Here is a 6,417-nt window from a genome sequence, read left to right as displayed (position 1 = left end):
GGGCGCCCGGCTCTGCACATGCTCACTCGCGCGGCCCGGGGACAGCGGCCGGCCGCCTCCGGGTCCTAGCGGCGCCGGCGCGCACACCCGCCGCTCTCCTGGAAGAAGGGGTCTGGGCTTAGGTGCCAGGGGACCCACACTCTGACCCGGCTCCTGAGACAGGCACACGCCACGGGCCGCACGCGATGCTACCAAGTCAAGCCGCTGACACCCACTGTGACACTCTCTCTGCCACAACCTTGCATTGGAGCCTCGCTGGTTCTAAAGCACACATTATGGCGCTTAACACCCCCCCCCCACACACACACTAAGCACTGAACACTGTTTGAGGGGCATGCCGCCACACTCACTCAGATGCAGACACAGTGACAGACACACCGTCTGGTACAGATACACACGGAATCACCGCTTCACAGACATACACCGACACCCCCACCACACACACACTCTGAGCTCGGCCCACCCTAAGCAACAAGCTGGGGCAGGACGACAGGTGCGTGCGTGCCCGCGAGCGCGCGAGCGCGCGCACACACACACACTATGTACTTTGTAGCACTGTGATAAGAAATTACGGAGTCATAGACACACACTGAGTCACCATCCCATGCGGAGTGAGACACTGACAACGACATCTTTGGCACAGACACACATATGTATAGACTCTGCCACACACACACATCCAGAAACAAGCACACACTAGAGCACACACACAGAGTATCTGAGACAGTCCCACACCGAGCCACAAGCCCACAATGCACTGGCACCATCTCCCTACACATGTAGGGCTCTGCCAGCAGGTGGTCACACTGCTCTGCACTGACACACTGACAGACCCCTCCTTGAGCCAGTTACCCACAGAAGTGTTGCCACACACCAGATGGAGTCCACTAACAGACACTCTTGTATAGAGGGTCACACTGGGCATCTCCCCACAGGCGCGCGCGCGCGCACACACACACACACACACACACACACAACCCTCCTCCCCCTTAAATAAAGTCTGGGTCTAACCTTAAGGATTTCCCTTCACTGAGGAGTCCCACCCCTGCTCTCCAGAAGCTTTCAAGTCACAGCATGCACCCTGTCCTGTCAGGTGCCCCTGGCACCCAGTCCTCACCCAGGGCTGGCTGCTAAGATGCTCCCAGAGGCTGAGAAGAGTAGAGGCGGCAGGTGCAGGTGGAGACGGCTCTGTCCCCATCTTCCTGAAAGGGAGTTGCATGCCTCCGACTCCCGCTAGGGGCAGAGCTGCTTGGCAGAGCTGCTTGGCCGGGCTCAGAGGAGCTCGCTGGATTTCAACAGGTGCAGGGCAGCGGGAGAGGATTAGATGGGGACCCGTCCTAACAGGCTTCATGCAGGTCAGTCAAGGGCCACCCAGAGGGGAAGGGACTCACGGAGGTCTGCACAGCTAGTCAAGCCAAGCACCGAACTGGAACAAAGTCCATGGCCATGAAGTGACAGTTGAGCTCTCTGGATCCCAGGGGGGACTGGGTGAGGAACCAGGGGATAGGAGGCAAATTCTGTGCGATCCCAACATTCCAGGCTTGCAAAGGAGCCTTCCCCCATCCATGTTCTGTGCAACATGTGAAATTTGTGTTGTCAACAATGGCATCCCACTGTGCACCTTTACAATGCTTTTTGGTCTTTATAGTCTTTCTAGGAGGAGCTACATAATTCAATGCAACAGGAAAATTTGGGGTCCATGTTCAAGAATTATCAAGAATTTCAAGAAATGAAAGCAGGGTATTATACCAAGTGTAGGGCCTTCCTGAGCATAGATGTGTAGTTCTCCTGCCTGAGAAGCTAGCCAGCCCTGTCCCTCTGGTACCCATTGTTCCACTTAAAACTCACAATAAGCTGCCTTTATGTGCTCAAGATGAAGCTCTTGGCTCCCAGAGGTGGATAATTACAGCAAGGAGATCCTAGGTGAGCTCAAATCCACTCCTCTGGGAGTCTAGCGCTGCGCTGCTGCTGCCACTCAGAAGAGGCAACCTTGGAGAGAAACCATATGGGACAGAGGTTGCAAGTTGAGGAGTCTGTGGGCTACCAAGGAAAGAGGGGAGCACTGGGAAGGGCCCAATGTCGCGATATACCTGTGCAGCAAGCCTCTGCAGGGAAAATAGGTAGGAATACCTGCTGGCTCCAGGGAGAGATGTTGAGAAAGGGCATTGTCATTGAGAAGGGCTTTCTAAAGGAAGCCAGGAGTATTTCAGCATTGGCACAAAGGCCTCTTCCCTTGCAATGGTGACAAATAAGCAGGTGTGAGGAGGCCATGTGGGCTAGGTCTGAGAGCCACTCCCAGCCCACACCAACTCCCTGCCCTGGGTCCTTTCTACATAGCCGGGACTGTTGGTATTTATTCGTACATCCCTTTTGTTCATGTCGCAAAAGCATCTGTGGGAAGAGATCTTAATGTCACAGAGGCTTCAGTGGTGGTCCCACCACGATGCTGACACATATCTAGTTCTTGCTTCTCCTCACCTCTGGGACTAAGAATCGAATCAGAGCAGCCTGATCTCACTTCTTCCCGTCTCTCTGACTCTTGACTCCATCTGCTGCTCTCTCTCAGGACCTTTATTGGATCCCCACTATGTACACTGCCTCCTAACTTCATGCCACCTGCTGGTTTTCCCTCCCTGTATCCTTTCATTTTGTCACCAGGCAAGGCAGCATCTTGTGTTACATTTTTGTTATAAACACTGGTGACTGATAGGAAGCAGCAGTCTCCTCAATGAGCCTGCACTGTGGAGACCTGGTCCAGAAAACAATCCTAAAGTCATGGCTGACATGTGTGTGAACCAAAACAGCATCTGCCACAAAATAAGCGCATAACATATTTTAGTTAATATTAGATACAGGGGCTTTTTTTGCCCCAAGACTTTGCTAGAACCCAGAAATGCTATCATGCCATGCTTTCCTAATCCACCAGGTTCGTACTGTTTTCCCTTCCTCTAAAAGCTACCTCCCGAGAGAGGTCCTCCCCAGTCCAGCCAGAGTGTTCAACCCACTTTCCAGTTTCCAGTCCTCCTGAAACTCAGCACCCCACTATCAGTCTGTTATCTACCACTTAACTCCTGTCTTCTCCTTCTTATGCCTTGGGGACCTCAAGCTAGAATTCCAGGGCCTACCACAGCCAGGGAAATTTTTGTGTCATACACAGCTATAGTGTTCATTAGTGCCTAGCTTAATTCTTGGCACATAGGCGGGCTCACTAGATAGTTATTAAATAAACAAGTGATTTGTAAGATGCAGTGTGCCTAGAGGGACACATTTTTAGTGAACTTGCGTGAGTTGCCAATGGATGGCGTGTTCTTTTTTCTCAAGAACTCAAAAGATTGCTTGTTCTTGCTCTGGTCACAAACCGATTCCTGTTTGTACACAGCCATGTCATGATTGTGCATCAGATTCTACTGGCCACCAGGGAGACACACAGACAACGAGAGAGAGAGACAGAGAGAGAGACAGAGAGAGAGAGACAGACAGAGACAGAGAAACAGAGACAGAGACAGAGAAACAGAGACACAGAGACACAGAGAAAGAGAGAGAGGGATTGTTCACTCACCCCATCCTCCTGCCAGGAAATAGTAGCAGGTTGAGGAAGCAGGCGGCCCGTCACAACATGGGACCACTTGTATCTGCATATCCTCCCCCTTTAATTGCAGGGGGAGGGCTGCTGCTCTACCACTACCTTGGCCGCCGAGGTGACATGGACTTGATCAGCCAGGCAGCCTGTGAAAGCTGCCTGAACTCTTGGACATTATATGTGGGAAGCAGTGCAGCATCTCCAAAGGAGAATGTACTTTCTTCTATCTTCCTTTGCATATCTTTTCCATGGTGGTGTGAACTCTTTGATGTCTGCTCCATGCAGTCAGACCTGAAGCTGGGTTCAGCACTTTGCTGGGCTATGTATTTACTTGCTTTCTCCTGTGAGTGCTGCAGCGACTTAAATATGCCTCTGTAAAGATGCCAGTGACACAGATGGTAATTGCACCCCCTGCCAAGCTGGGCCTGCAGACACAGAGAGGTAAGGGTGTGGAGGAGGGCAGAGAATCTGTACCTGCCTGGGAGGGAGGGCCTCCCTGAGCACTGCTCTAGTCTGGGAGCAGTTGGACTCTGTGGGAATGAGCCAGAAGGACCCAGAAAGTTTTCAGAAATCAGAGGTGGCAGAGAGGGAGGAAGGGAGGGAGAGAGAGAGAGGGAGAGAGAGAGAGAGAAATAAATCTGAGTTTCTTTTTTGTCTGAGTAGGCTGTGCAGCAAAATTACTACTGTGCATGCAAAATTTACTACTCTGATCCCTGGTTTGATCCTCTATAAAATGGTGAGATTGTCTACTGATGTCAAAGGGCATTTTAAAAGATAGACAGAAGAATAAGAAGAGAGCAATTTGGAGCCTATTCTGCTTCTATATTTGGGCAAATTATATCATTTCTAGTAATTTTGCCCTTTATATTTGTTCACTTGTTTGTTTGGCTTTAATGCTTGTTAACAAGTGTCCCTTTTATAGCTTGTGGATCAATGAGTAATTTAAAATTTCCAGTCTTATTTAAAAATACATTTTGTAAGACTATAGCTATCATAGATAGTGATTCTTCTAATGGCTATGGGTAGAGATAATTGAAAACCTTTTAGGATGGACTCACCATTCTAGATGAGATTAAGATCATTCATGACTCATGGGTAGAGGTCAAAATAACAACATTAACAGGAGTTTGGAAAAGTGGATTCCAATCTTCATGGACGACTTTGAGGGGCTCAAGATCTCCATGAAGGAAGTAAACATAAATGTACTAAGAAGAAAGAAAGAAGCAAAGCCTAGAGATGCAGTTGAGGTGCTGCAATCTAATAGTCAAATTTTAACAGAAGAGGAATTGATTCCGATGGATGAAAAAAAATTGGTTATTTAAGAAGGCATCTATTTCTGGTGAAGATGCTATGAACACTGTTGAAATAACAAAGGATTTAGAATATTACATAAGCTTAGTTGATAAAGCAGCAGTGAAGGTGAGAGGATTGACTACAATTTTGGAAGATATTTCTCTGCAGGTAAAATGCTAAGATGTAAGTTTTTAATCTGAAAAATGGGGAAAGTATTTTATATACAAGGCATAACTTCTAGCACAGAACATATATTTAATAAATGATGATGATTATTCCAGCCCTGGCATTGAGTCTGACGTGGCATGTGCTGGAAAAAGGGTAGTTGAATTTTGGTTTATAACTGCATGACCTAGGCTGGGGCAGGAGGATTGCTGTGAGATCGAGACCAGCCTGGGCTACAAGGTGAGCTCAAGGCCAGCCTGAACTGCATAGGGAGACCCTGTCTCAAAAAGACAAAAAAAAATCACTGCATGATCCCCAACCCCATTGACACAGAGGCAGCACGGAACACACTGAAGGACAGCTGAATACCAAAGTGGGGTGGAGTCAGTGTGGTATCAGTCATCACCTGGGAGATGTAAGGTAGCAAGTAAGCTATGATGTGAGAGGATGGCAAAAGTGGCCTGTGCTTTTTTTCCCTTATCTACTTGATATCACCTGACCGGCAGCCACAGACACCTCATAGATAAAGCACCTCATCTTTGCCTCACTTTTATGAATTCCCTTGTCAGTCATGCATTAAGGTCCTGGGACTTGCAAGTTGACTATTAAGGTACTGGTGCGTCCCAAACATACAGCACTGATGCCACAGGAAATTGGCTCATTTTAATAAATTTCTCATTTTCGGATACTTCTAAATTTATAGACAAGCTGCAAAGAGACTAGAGTTTTTATATTCTTTTCATTAGTTTTCCCTATAGTGAATATCTTATAGTACAGTGGTATTTTGTCAAAGACAAGAATTGGCGCTTTGCTCAGATGCAAACCCCAGGCTATTTGGATGTCTCCAGTTTCTTCATTAATATCCTCTTTCTGTCCTAGGATCCCATAGAGACGCATCATGTTATGTCTCCCCAGCCTCTGCCGGTCTGTGGTGGGTTCTCATTCTTTCCCTATTTCCAAGACCTTGCCACTTTCCGGAAGCAGGTGGAGTGTCCAGCAGCTCATCGCAAACAACCGGTCACCTCAAGTTAGAGGAGTTCCTGAAGCTAGTGGCATCATGGAAGTGTGGATGCTGTCTCTTAGGGCATGAGGGCTGGTGACCAAGCTCTAGGAAAGGAGAACCAGTCAATGTCCTGAAGAGAGGCAGGAAGGAGAAGCTGCCATGGGAGAAATTCTAGCAGAATCAGGGCTGGCAGATGGTTGGTGGTGGAAATGAAATGTTGGAGAAAATGCAGTATGAAGCTCTGAATGTACTGCTGACAGATTCCCAGAGGCACACCCGGTACACAAGGGCTTCTCATTTGTTACCTGTGTCCTTCCCCGCCAGGTGTCCTGCCCTAGCCTCCACCTCCATCTCTGCTCCTTCACCCAGATGCACA

General features: G+C 48.5%; 1 protein-coding gene across 1 annotated transcript in view; it reads right to left on the bottom strand.

Moving 5' to 3' along the window:
- Window positions 1-1,207, bottom strand: part of Wscd1 (WSC domain containing 1) — a 41,948-nt gene extending 40,741 nt beyond the window's left edge. The window contains exon 1 of the mRNA XM_005399657.2: window positions 1,118-1,207. The gene's annotated coding sequence lies outside the window, so the exon portion shown is untranslated. The remainder of the gene's footprint in view (window positions 1-1,117) is intronic.
- Window positions 1,208-6,417: the final 5,210 nt, after the last annotated feature.

The sequence above is a fragment of the Chinchilla lanigera genome, unplaced genomic scaffold (genome assembly GCF_000276665.1).
Source record: "Chinchilla lanigera isolate Chin_1 unplaced genomic scaffold, ChiLan1.0 scaffold00066, whole genome shotgun sequence".
In the NCBI taxonomy this organism is placed as follows: Eukaryota; Metazoa; Chordata; class Mammalia; order Rodentia; family Chinchillidae; genus Chinchilla; species Chinchilla lanigera.
This window is presented reverse-complemented; position numbering and strand designations above follow the sequence as displayed.